At 43.5% G+C, this 14,225-nt stretch overlaps 1 protein-coding gene across 1 annotated transcript in view; it reads left to right on the top strand.

Moving 5' to 3' along the window:
- The window catches only part of NAV2 (neuron navigator 2), a 417,518-nt gene that overhangs the window by 176,797 nt on the left and 226,496 nt on the right, over positions 1-14,225 (top strand). The gene's annotated exons all lie outside the window — the stretch shown is intronic.

The following is a 14,225-nucleotide window of genomic DNA, read 5'->3' as shown; positions in this document are numbered from 1 at the left end:
AGGGTCGGCTCATGGGCCCCCAGCGTGGCTCCCAGCACGGAGAACGCCAGACACGAGCCTGGAGAGCTTGTATGATGTGGTGTGTGACGAGCCCCGGGGAATTTCTTTTTGTCTTGTCGGTTTTCTCTGTGATCTACACATTTTTGACATGTTTATGTCATGAGCGCTTTTGTGTAATAAGCTAAAAAGATCACATATTCTAGAAAATAGTCCTGTAGAAGTTGCTATAAGCGTATAAGGGGATGATGGAGCGGCCGTCATGCAGGAAGACATTGTCAGCTAACTGGTGAATCCACGGAAAATCGTACGGCTACGGTCACCTCTGCCGAAATTGTTTCTGTCCACGATGGAAACCTAGACAATATAACTCATACCACTGGGACCCGACAGACCTCATTGACTTATAAATGGGTCTATTGGATTCCACCAAGGTGTTCATCAATTTGACGGTAAAAATTCCAACAAATGTTAAGTAGCGGATATTGGATTTTTGGCACCAGATTTGGTTTGCACGCATACGGATTCCACCAGTCCATGGCTTGTTGGGCATAAATGGTAGTGTTGTGGCTTCTGTTTCTACACAAACCATGTGAGATTCTTCATGATCCTTTCATTGTGTTTAACAGATCCTGATAAATTACACATAATGGGCCAGTCAGATTTGTGGGTTTCTTTTGCTCTATGTTATGGTGCAGCATACAGGTGTGACTAGAACCTAAAACACCGTGAACTAACATTACCAGAAATATACTGAGCTGATGCACAACTATAGACCTGTGGTCTCCAAACTGGAACTTTGCAAATTCTTGCAAAATTATGGTGATTTTGCAGCAGCTTGAGAGCCTCAGATTAGAGTCCGCTGCCGCGTTTTGATTTGTCGACATGCAGAGTTGACAGTGATTCTGTGTTTGCATCTAATTGCTTGTAAAAAAAAAAACAAAAAAAAAAAACATTAAAAGGAATCTGTCAGCAGGATCTCACCCCATGAGAAGGTGGCTCAGGGTGGGGAATAGAGCTGGAGTGACAAAGGCTTCAGATCTACAAATAGTTCTTCAGCCTCATTTGTATATAAATTCAAATACTGATTTCTCGGTAATAGAGGAGCGGACAGATCATGTAAAGGGATTGCTGGACTTGTCTTTGTAAGAGCTACATGTGCATATAAATAGTTTGGGCTGTGAAGTTCTGGTGACAGATTCACTCTAAGGCTATGTGCACACGTTTTTGATTGGGGTGCTGAATTTTACGCACAAAATCTGCATCTCCTGGCAGAAAATGCAGGTGCAGATTTTGTGTGGTTTTGTTGCGGATTTTCTCCGTTTTTTTTACCCCTGCGGATTTCTATAATGGAATGGGTCAGAAACGCTGCAGTTCCGAACAAAAGTAGCATGCTCCTTCTTTTGATCCGCAGCGTTTTTCATGCGGATTTTTCCGCGCCATTAGTACAGCATTTTTTTTTCTATTGATTTACATTGTACTGTAAATCACTTTGCGGAACTGCAGCGTTTCTGCGCTGAAAAATCTGCTGCGGATCCGCACTAAATCCGCATCGTGTGCACACAGCCTAAAGAAACATTTAAAACTGCTTTTGGTGCATGTATCAGTTTAATTGGTATCTCAAATCTCTTGCTTTCCACTCTTTTTTTTTTTTTTTGTGGGTGCTTCACATTCTGGAAACGCAATCGGTGCTAGAACTTCCTTTCCTTCACTTCCCAGAAGCATGAAAGTATGGCCATTGTCCAATGGTTTGTTTGCCCTGAGCTGAAAGTGCACCTCACTGTTATGCTTGTCCACAGTTGGACAGACAGAAGAGCAGGAGTAGAGAGATCAGCCCCAGCTTCCTGTAGAAAGACAAAGATCTCCCCCCTTGTTGATGAAAAAACAAAGACCTGGCCTAAGACCTGCCCCCCTCTACTTGTAGAGAAACAAAGACCCGCCACCTTTCTCTGTAGCAACAAAGACCATATCACATTTTGGGATGGGCTTTATATGTTCACCTTTCACTTACCTCACTTGCTGGCTATACTTCCATATAGATTGGTGTTTGGAGTTCCAGCTTGTAAGTTAGGGATTTATCTTATCTGGTAAGCCTCAGTTGTTTTTCCTGCTGCAAATCTGTGAGTTTTCCTCGTCAGCACCTTTCCCTTCTTCTTTGGGGTACCCTGATGTTTCATTTATTCCCTTTGTTTTTTGATTCTCTTTATTTGTCCCAGTCTATCCTTTTGAGAACGTGTCTTTGTTTGTCACCCTGGGTTCTCATGTCTCCCTGTTCACTTTCCTCTACCTTTGTTGGATTTGTGTTATGGCCTCCCCTCTGGCTCCTCAGGAGGTGCCAGAAATTGCTCAAAGGCCTTTTAGGGAGCTAAGTCCGAGGAGATGTACTTAGTTGTGCAGCTAGGGCCTTTTCTAATGTATCAAAGCAAAAAAACACCTGTCTAGATCAGCAGCAAATCTTCCAATATTATTAGAAAGCATCAAAAATAGGGCGCGGAAGCAAAAAGCCATAAAATTACATAATTTTTATTGAAACAAATATTTAAAAACATATCTCAGACAATGTGGTTGTTGGTACAAATTGGGGATACAGATCTGCAAAAACCACCAAGAATAGGTAATGGATTGCTAATAGACTAATAAAAAATAAAAAGGTTGTCTTTGAGTGTTATTATTAGCATAGAGGGCCTGTTATGTAAGGCCATGTTCACACAGTGCGTTTTTTACCGCGGAACCGCGGCGGTTTTGCCGCTGCGGTTCCGCAGCTGTTTTCCATGCAGGGTACAGTACACTGTACCCTATGGAAAACAGGACACACTGTGCACATGGTCCGGAAATTGTAAAAAAAAAGACGCGCTGAATAGCTCCCGGAAAAAAGAAGGAGCATGTCAATTCTTTTTCCGGAGCCGCAGCGGTTCTGCACCCATAGACCTCCATTGTGAGGTCCAAACCGCAGTAAAACCCGCAGATCAAAAATATATCTGCGGGTTTTACTGCGGTTTGATGTGCAGAACCGCTGCAGCAGGAAGTGCGGGGAGCGGGCGGAAGTGCGTGGGCGGAGTGTGGCTGCCCCCCCCGTGTTCCGATCCCGCCCCCCCGTGCTCCGATGCCCCCCCCCCAGTGCTCCGATGCCCCCCCCCAGTGCTCTGATGCCCCCCCCCGTGCCCTAATCTCCCCCCCTTATACTCACCCGGCGTCCCGGTGTCCGTCCGGCCGTCTTCTTCCTGGGCGCCGCCATCTTGCAAAATGGCGGGCGCATGCGCAGTGCGCCCGCCGAATCTGCCGGCCGGCAGATTCGTTCCAAAGTGCATTTTGATCACTGAGATATAACCTATCTCAGTGATCAAAATAAAAAAATAGTTAATGACACCCCCCCCCTTTGTCACCCCCATAGGTAGGGACAATAAAAAAAATAAAGAATTTTTTTTTTTTTTTTTCACTAAGGTTAGAATAGGGGTAGGGGTAGGGTTAGGGGTAGGGTTAGGGTTAGGGGTAGGGTTAGGGGTAGGGGTAGGGTTAGGGGTAGGGTTAGGGGTAGGGGTAGGGGTAGGGGTAGGGTTAGGGGTAGGGGTAGGGTTAGGGTATTTTCAGCCATTTTAACCCTAAAAAAATTCCTAGAAAACACACAGACTCTGGCTAGAAAACTGCATCAAAAAAACGCATCAAAAAACGCATCAAAAAACGCATCAAAAAAGGACCAAAAAAAGGACCTGCGTTTTCTGCCAAGAGCTGCAGTTTTTTAAAAAACAGTCAGGAAAAAAAAAGGATGGAAATCCTGAACGTGTGAACATACCCTTAAAGGTAAAGAGGAGCCAAATCCAAAACCTCCCAATAAGCGAATTCTTAAGCGTAAGGAAAGTGAGAAAAATGTTGTATATGCCTATGTGACTCTAAAATATGCCATAATTGAACATGTTTGCCTGAAAGTGCATGTATTAATAAATTTATAAGTAGGTACCACAAAAAAAGTGGCAAAAGGATTCTCACGGGCAGGTTTGTAAACTTTGCCTTTAAGAGGGTTGTTAGCTCTGAAAAAATTCAAGTGAATAAAGCCAAATGGACTGGTAACATGTTGTAAATTAGGCAATGTATTGCCCAGATCATTCAAATATGAATGTCAGACTTAAGGAAACATGTTAAAGCTTTACCTTTAATAGGTGGCGGCAGGGCCTTTTCTAGTGTGTACAGGGACCGGTTGGGTCCAGGTGCAGCTTCTCTCTTCAATAGTTGTTTCCTTCCTTTATTATCTGTGTGAGTGTGTGAGCACGATCATAACACCTGCCCCTTCTTTCTGTAGAGATACAAAGACCCTCCACTTATTTCTGTAGAGCAACAAAGACCCGCCCTCACTCTTTGTAGAGACAGAGACCCGTCCTCACTCTTTGTAGAGACAGAGACCCGTCCTCACTTCCTGTAGAAACATTTCCTGTAGAGAGACACAGACCAGCCCTCATTTCCTGTAGAGACATAGGCCCGCCCTCACTTCCTCTAGAGTCACAGACCCGCCCTCACTTCCTGTAGAGAGACCTAGACATGCCCTCACTTCCTGTAGAGAGACCTAGACATGCCCTCACTTCCTGTAGAGAGAGACAGACCCACCCTCACTTCCTCTAGAGACATAGAACCGCCCTCACTTCCTCTAGAGACATAGACCCGCCCTCACTTTCTCTAGAGACATAGACCCACCCTCACTTCCTCTAGAGCAGGGATGGGGAATCTTTTTTTCTGCCAAGAGCCATTTGGATAATTATACCATGATTCAGGGGCCGTACAAACTCCGCCAACAAAGTACATCCTGACTCTGGCACTGGTTTCAGGACATAATCTTTCATTGCATACCCTTCAGTGTTCAGTAGTGAAAACTACATGTGCGCGCTAACAGATCAAGAAGAAATTAATGAGCTAGTTTTAATCAAAATACTCCTCCCTTCACAAGAATGTGGTCCCTGAGAATCTGCTCGGGGGCCTGATGAAAGGTCATCGAGGTCTGGGACCTGAGGTTCCCCACCCCTGCTTTAGAGAGACACAGACCCGCCCTCACTTCCTGTAGAGACACAGACCCGCCCTCACTTCCTGTAGAGAGACACAGACCTGTCCTCGCTTCCTGTAGAGAGACACAGACCCGCCCTCTCTTCCTGTAGAGAGACACAGACCTGCCCTCTCTTCCTGTAGATACAAAAGACGAGTCCTCACTTCCTATAATCCGCCTCGGTTTCTTAGCTGTTAGAGATGAATTACACACATTTCATACTTTTTTCATTTTTTCAGGAGGTGGGCTTTATTTGGGGACATTTTTGCATGTGTATTTTTATTTTTCTTGGCGGTTTTCAAGTCCTATAAAGAAATCTATGGTAAGAACACCATCAATAAAATGTCATGCCAAAAGCACCTTGCCAAAAAAAAAAAAGTTGAGTATGTAGACCATTGTAGTTTGTATACAGTTAAGTCCATATATATTTGGACAGAGTCAACATTTTTTCTAATTTTGCTTATAGACATTACCACAATGAATTTTAAACAAAACAATTCAGATACAGTTGAAGTTCAGATTTTCAGCCTTCATTTGAGGGTATCCACATTAAAACTGGATGAAGGGTTTAGGAGTTTCAGCTCCTTAACATGTGCCACCCTGGTTTTAAAGGGACCAAAAGTAATTGGACAATTGACTCCAAGGCTATTTCATGGACAGGTGTGGGCGATCCCTTCGTTATGTCATTCTCAATTAAGCAGATAAAAGACCTGGAGTTGATTTGAGGTGTGGTGCTGCATTTGGAAGGTTTTGCTGTGAAGTAAACATGCGGTCAAAGGAGCTCTCCATGCAGGTGAAACAAGCCATCCTTAAGCTGCAAAAACAGAAAAAACCCATCCGAGAAATTGCTACAATATTAGGAGTGGCAAAATCTACAGTTTGGTACATCCTGAGAAAGAAAAAGCACTGGTGAACTCATCAATGCAAAAAGACCTGGGCGCCCACGGAAGACAACAGTGGTGGATGATCGCAGAATAATCTCCATGGTGAAGAGAAACCCCTTCACAACAGCCAACCAAGTGAACAACACCCTCCAGGAGGTCGGCGCATCAATATCCAAATCTACCATAAAGAGAAGACTGCATGAAAGTAACTACAGAGGGGTCACTGCACGGTGCAAGCCACTCATAAGCATCAAGAATGAAAAGGCTAAACTGGACTTTGCTAAAAAAAACATCTACAAAAGCCAACACAGTTCTGGAAGAACATTCTTTGGACAGATGAAACCAAGATCAACCTCTACCAGAATGATGGAAAGAGAAAAGTATGGCGAAGGCGTGGTACAGCTCATGATCCAAAGCATACCACATCATCTGTAAAACACGGCGGAGGCAGTGTGATGGCGCGGGCATGCATGGCTGCCAGTGGCACTGGGTCACTAGTGTTTATGGATGATGGTGACGCAGGACAGAAGCAGCCGAATGAATTCTAAGATATTCAGAGCCGCCATACTGTGTGCTCAGATCCAGCCAAATGCAGCCAAACTGATTGGTCGTCGTTTCATACTACAGATGGACAATGACCCAAAACATAAAGGTACCTTCACACATAACGATTTCGTTAACGATATCGTTGCTTTTTGTGACGTAGCAACGATATCGTTACGAAATCATTATGCGTGACAGCGACCAACGATCAGGCCCCTGCTGGGAGATCGTTGGTCGCTGGGAATGATCAGGACCTTTATTTGGTCGCTGATCACCCCCTGTCATCGCTGGATCGGCGTGTGTGACGCCGATCCAGCGATGTGTTCACTGGTAACCAGGGTAAACATTGGGTTACTAAGCGCAGGGCCACGCTTAGTAACCCAATATTTACCCTGGTTACCATTGTAAAAGTTAAAAAACAAATAAACAGTACATACTCACATTCCGGTGTCTGTCACGTCCCCCGGCGTCAGCTTCCCGCACTGACTGTGTCAGCGCCGGCCGGCCGTAAAGCAGAGCACAGCGGTGACGTCACCGCTGTGCTCTGCTTTACGGCCGGACGGCGCTGACACAGTGCAGGGAAGCGGACGCCGGGGGACGTGACAGACACCGGAATGTGAGTATGTACTGTTTTTTTGTTTTTTGTTTTTTTTAACTTTTACAATGGTAACCAGGGTAAACATCGGGTAACTAAGCGCGGCCCTGCGCTTAGTAACCCGATGTTTACCCTGGTTACCCGGGGACTTCGGCATCGTTGGTCGCTGGAGAGCTGTCTGTGTGACAGCTCTCCAGCGACCACACAACGACCTAAACAGCGACACTGCAGCGATCGGCATCGTTGTCGATATCGCTGCAGCGTCGCTAAATGTGACGGTACCTTAAAGCCAAAGCAACCCAGGAGTTTATTAAAGCAAAGAAGTGGACTATTCTTGAATGGCCAAGTCAGTCACCTGACCTCAACCCAACTGAGCAGCATTTCACTTGTTAAAGGCTAAACTTCAGACAGAAAGGCCACAAACAAACAGCAACTGAAAACCACCGCAGTGAAGGCCTGGCAGAGCATCAAAAAGGAGGAAACACAGCGTCTGGTGATGTCCATGAGTTCAAGACTTCAGGCAGTCATTGCCAACAAAGGGTTTTCAACCAAGTACTAGAAATTAACATTTTATTTACAATTATTGAATCTGTCCAATTATTTTTGGTCCCTTTAAAAACAGGGCGGAACATGTTAAGGAGCTGAAACTCCTATGCCCTTCATCCAGTTTTAATGTGGATACCCTCAAATGAAAGCTGAAAGTCTGAACGTCAACTGCATCTGAATTGTTTTATTTAAAATTCATGGTGGTATTGTCTATAACCAAAATTAGAAAAATGTTGTCTCTGTCCAAATATATATGGACTTAACTGTAGTTTGCTATAGGACATTAACATCTGACACTAACTTTGTACAGCTTATTTTCCTCTGCTCCTTGTACCACTGTATGAAGTTCCAGGTGTAAAGAAGTAGTACTTTACAAGTCGATAGTAGTGTTTGGAGGGTATTACGGACCCGCTGTGTGCTTGTGGCCTTACCATTGAGGACATTGCACATGGGTTCGAGCCTCGCTGACGCCAGTAGGCTGCATTTCCTGCACACGTTTATTCGGATGTTACACTCTTTCCTTTGAGTATTTTTAGGTTTATTGCTACATTCGTCCGTACAGTGATACTGATTGATATTGATCAGCGATGTTCTTTGTGATTGTCAGGAGATTAATTTTCTGACTGCATGATTAATATTACATTTTATGACTCATCTCTTCTGGGTACACAACATGGAAATAAGAGGTAATGCGTGAGCTGAATTTACGGTAAAATATTCTAAAGCCCAATTATCGGGTACTTTGTCCTGGAAAAGCTTACACTTTGCTTCCAACATCCCATAATAATCCAGTTACTGAATCCAGACCATATTTATTCCCACGGAAAGGATCGGTGGTGAAGGCAAAATGTGACCATCACAATCAACCATGTATGTGTTCTGAGAGAGCCGACATCTGAGGGGGTCTCATTGCCCCCTGTATGTGTCAGATGCTTGTTGGGCTCAATGATTGGCAGCTGTAGGGTTACACACGTTACAATATCTGTTCTGCCCGTGTGTTTTTCTTGGAAGAATCAGAAGATTGTGTGGTTAGCTCTAGAATTGGGGAACTGTATGATAGGAAACTTTTTCCAGATCTCCATAGAAACTAGTGACAGGTTCAAGCCGAAATCGTCAATTTTTTTCTTGGTTAATTGCTTCCTACATATAACATCAGAAAGACACATAGGACGCACATCCTCATTAGCTTCACAGAAGCCGCACTCACGATATACACAGACAGATCCAGATGTGTAATCCTGGAGGAACAGATGGATTTGTGGTCGCACTGGTCTGTTGGCAATCAGGGCCCACACACATTTCATTTAATATGGAAGAATGTGGGGAATCTAATGCAGTCCAGTATAAAGTGTTCATTGTACTGGACTGTAAGAAAAGCACATGGGGTACAAGATAATGGTAATTACACTTGGGGTACAGCATAATGACACTGTCACTTGGGGTACAGGATAATGACACTGGCACTTGGGGTACAGAATAATGACACTGACACAGGATATAGTACTCCATACAGTATAATAATAATAATAATCTTTTTATATAGCGCTAACATATTCCGCAGCGCTTTACAGTTTTGCACACATCATCATCACTGTCCCCGATGGGGCTCACAATCTAGATTCCCTATCAGTATGTCTTTGGAATGTGGGAGGAAACCGGAGTACCCGGAGGAAACCAACGCAAACATGGAGAGAACATACAAACTCTTTGCAGATGTTGTCCAAGGTGGGATTAGAACCCAGGACTCCAGCGCTGCAAGGCTGCTGTGCTAACCACTGCGCCACCGTGCTGCCCTTATAATGGGCTCCATATAATTCTGCATTCAATATATCATGGTCCCCTATATTGCTCCATACAGTATAATGGCCCCATATGTTGTTCCATACAGAATAATGGCCTCAAATGATGCTCCATACAGTATACTGGCCCCATATACTGCTCCATACAGTATAATGGCCCCATATACTGCTCCATACAGTATAATGGCCCCATATACTGCTCTGGGGAATAGGGAGAGGTGAGTATTTGAGGTGGGGGGGGGCAGTGCCAGCGCTAGCACTGGGCTCCCCCGACTCACGGGCCCCATTGGGTGCTGATGTGCCCGACGGCGAGTGGGCCGTTCGTCCAGAGCCCTGACACTTGCCAGGTGGTGACGCCTGCCCTGGCTTACAAGATAATAACACTGACACTTTGAGGCACAGAACAATGACACTGACACTTGGGGTATAAAATAATGACACTCTGTGGGTACATGATGATGACACTGACACTTGGGGTACAGGATGATGGCACTGACACTTGGGGTACAGGATAATGACGCTTTCACTTGGGGTACAGGGTAATGACACTGACACTTGGGGTACAGGGTAATGACACTTACACTTGGGGTACAGGATAATGACACTGACACTTGGGGTACAGGATAATGGCACTGACACTTGGGGTGCAGGATAATGGCACTGACACTTGGGGTGCAGGATAATGGCACTGACACTTGGGGTGCAGGATAATGGCACTGACACTTGGGGTACAGGATAATGGCACTGACACCTGGGGTACAGGATAATGACACTGACACTTAGGGGTACATCCTGACCATTATATTTCATTTGGAACTTCTGCCCAAGTGATAGTAGACCTCTCCCTTAGACTAAGACTTTTAAAAAGCCTTAAATCTATTCTCAGTAATTCTAAACTTTTGTTTTGGGGGCCACTTTATACTTTGTGTGGGGCCTGTGGGTTTTTATGCTCACCAGGGTATTCCTACAGTCATTGATCTCCTTCCATAGTTTATAGTAAGACTGGCAGATAATTGGCATCTGTGGCACGGAATTTGGCCTGCTTTCCCCTATTGTACGTTAATGTAATTTTCTCTATTAATATGTAACTCATTACAGGTCGTTTTGTATTTTTGTGCATCGCTTTTGTGTGTATTCTTCCATCTTTGGGTTTTTTTATGCCTTGTTGTACAGTGATATATCTAATCCTCCATTCTTATATCGCTGCATAATCTCAGTACATTTGCCGTTCAGATATAGGTGCATCTCACAAAATTAGAATGTCATCAATAAGTTAATTTATTTCAGTTCTTCAATACAAAAAGTGAAACTCATATAGTCATTACAAACAGTGATGTATTTCAAGTGTTTATTTCTGTTAATGTTGATGATTATGGCTTACAGCCAAGGAAAACCCAAAAGTCATTATCTCAGTAAATTAGAATACTTTATAACACCAGGTTGAAAAATGATTTTAAAATCTGAAATGTATGTTCAGTAAATGCACTCAGTACTTGCTTGGGGCTCCTTTATGGAAACCCAGGTTGCTTTGATAGCAGCCTTCAGCTCGTCGGCATTGTTGGGTTTAGTATCTCTTATCTTCTTCTTGACAAGGCGAGTTTGGTGAGGCTCAGGCGAGTTTGCTGCCCATCAAGCACAGTGATACTGTTGTTTGTAAACCAGGTATTGGTACTTTTGGCAGTGTGGACAGGGGCCAAATCCTTCTGGAGAATGAAGTTTCCATCTCCAAAAAGCTTGTCGGCAGAGGGAAGCATGAAGTGCTCTAAAATGTCCTGGTAGACGGCTGCGCTGACTTTGGTCTTGATAAAACACAGTGGACCTACACCAGCAGATGACATGGCTCCCCAAACCATCACTGACTGTGGATACTTCACACCAGACCTCTCCACTCTTCCTCCAGACTCTGGGACCTTGATTTCCAAGGTCTAGATGCCTTTGATGCCAAAGGAGCCCCAACCAAGTATTGCGTGCATTTGCTGAACATAAATTTCAGTAGGCCAACATTTCGGATTTTAAAATCATTTTTCAAGCTGGTGTTATAAAGTAATTTACTGAGATAATGACTCTTGGGTTTTCATTGGCTGTAAGCCACAATCATCAACATTAACAGAAATAAACATTTGAAGTAGATCACTCTGTAATGACTCCATATAATATAGGAGTTTCATTTTTTGTATTGAAGAACTGAAATAAATTAACTTTTTGATGATATTCTAATTTTTAGAGATGCACCTGTATTTGGTAATAAAGTGGAGAAAAAAATACCATGAAATAAAGAAAATGTGATAATTTTTTTAGACATGACAATGTAGTTGTCATATATGCCTTTATACCATAACCACATAATGCTTCAATATACCCCCTACTGTGCCATCCAGTGCCTTTATTATACTAAAATACAACCACAGTCTGTGCCATGATGTCAACTATTTCGACTTTAGGGATTAATGTCCTTTACAGCGCTGGCCTCTCTCGGGTTGTAGGATGTGTCGTATATAGGACTTCACCTGACTGCAAAAGTCCATCCAGGTCGTGTAGGTAATGGACTATGTGGAAGTCAGGCTACTGAGACCCCCACCAGCCAGCCACAAATTGAGCCCCTTTATCGGAAATAATGTTTTTCGGAACACCATGCAATTTACCGATATGAGAAATGAACAACGTTGCTTAGGAAATAGGATCCCTTGCCAGATTCTGGAGCTCCTTCATTGTAATGGAACGTAACTGTGAATATATAGAATCATTATCGGAATTGTAGGAGTTTACGGTGACCTCTGGACCCCCAACCGGTTATGTTTTATGATATATCACATTTAGGGCCAGTTAATCTAAGGAGCTAAAGGTTGACAGTAAATGTATCTGTAGTAACCAGTCTCAGGCAGCTGCTGCCAAGGCAAATAAGACCGTGGCCAAATGGGGCAAAGGAGGAGCATGTATAAATCATATTAGGGGCAGTTTGGGCACCGGTGCAGAAGAAAGGCATAGTAGAGCTTGAGAGGGCAAATAACACATGGAATGGGAGAACTACAGAAGCCAGAAAAATTAGTAAACTTAGGATTCCTTAGTATAGAAAAAAAGCCATCTGAGGGTTGACCCAATAATTCTGTATAATAATTCAATGGTGAGTACATATTTCTCACATGATCTGTTCATCCCCAGGATTCTAAGGCTATGTTCACACAGAGTTTTTAAACGCAGAAACTATTCAAAACCACGTTTCATTAATTTCAACAGGAAAATACTCTTATTAGGCTGTGTGCACACAATGTGGATTTGCTGCGGATCCGCAGCGGATTTTTCCGCGCAGAAACGCTGCAGATCCGCACTGTGATGTACAGTACAATGTAAATCAATGGGGTAAAAAAATAGCTGTGTGGAATTGCTGCGGATCCATTTCAAAGAAGTGCATGTCACTTCTTTTGTACGGATCTGCAGCGTTTCTGCATCCCTCCATGTTAAAAATCCGCAGTGGCAAAAATCGCAGAAAATCCGCATAAAAACCGCACAAAAACCGCAGCAAATCCGCGGCTGTGGATTCTGCCAGGAGATGCGAATTTTGTGCAGAAAATTCTGCACCTCTTTTCTTACGTGTGCACATAGTCTTAGATTCTACACGTTGGGTTATTTTAATGTGGGAGAGCAACATTTCAATTTCAAATTTGACTTCAAATAAATCGAAATTGGGGGGGAAAAAAATAGATGTAAAAGCACACATCGGAAAAATCAACACAAAAAAACGCCCATGTGACCAAATCCTGATTATAGCAAAAGGGCATTCCCTCACAGTCCATTGTCACTGGCTTATTTCAGGCTGTTCGCAAGTCGATCGCCACTCATCTACTCACCTGTTCACACTGGGTGATGTGCTGCCGAGAATGAAGATTTTTATGCCTGAACCATCCGCTCATCAGATGAACAAGCTCTTTCGTGGCGTGACTGGCGAACGAGTAAAATCTTAACCAAAGAAGGTTTTGAAACCAACATACGGTAGATAGGGATTCTTTACTGTAAGAGCAGTGAGACTATTGAACTTTCTTCCTAAGGCCGTTGTCACAAGGTGATTGCACCCTGATGTCTTTCCTGAGTGCAGTAATTTTACACGTTGTGGTTCTCATATCATAATAAAGGTATGGTAAGTTCACACTAGACGTTTTTTCAACGTTTTCTTCTGCAGCAAAACCTGACCTCTTGGCAGGAAAGAAGCTGAAGAAAAAAAAAGCATATTTTCCCTTGTTTTGTTTTTTTGTGGCGATTTTGGCATGCTAGGTTTGTTTCTTGTGCATGCTGATAAAGTTTAGTATTGAAAAAAAATCCTACTCCAATGAATGAGGTTTTGGTACAAAAAATGCTGGAAAAAAAATTGATACCTGTGTTTTTGGTGCGTTTTTTTTTCACCACCCATTCAAGTCAATGTGTGAAAAATGCTGAAGGAAGTGACATGTCCAAAAAAACATGCAAAGCACAAAATGCTGATGGACAAGAAAAAAACAATCTGTGTGCATAAGATTTCTGAAATGTCATAAACATAGCTGGTATTGTAAAACGCGGCTGAAAATTAGCATAAAAAAATGCAGCGAGAATGCCCGGTGTGAATGTTTTCCCGTCCATGTTACTATGTATTCCAGCACTGGTTATGTAGGTGTGTGTGTCCTTAGTAACAGACCGTTGCTGGATTGTGATCCGGCTTTTGACCTGCGTTTTATTCCTAGTCATTTAGATAATATTCCGCCTTTCCATAATGAGCAGACAGTCACATGACCCGTGCCCAGATTCTGCACCGAGCCCTGCGTACATGACACATCTCAGGAAATGCACCGCTTCCATCCAGCGCAATG

Source organism: Ranitomeya imitator, chromosome 9 (genome assembly GCF_032444005.1).
Source record: "Ranitomeya imitator isolate aRanImi1 chromosome 9, aRanImi1.pri, whole genome shotgun sequence".
NCBI classification, from domain to species: Eukaryota; Metazoa; Chordata; class Amphibia; order Anura; family Dendrobatidae; genus Ranitomeya; species Ranitomeya imitator.
Note: the sequence above shows the minus strand (reverse complement) of the source record. Positions and strands in the feature narration are given on the sequence as shown.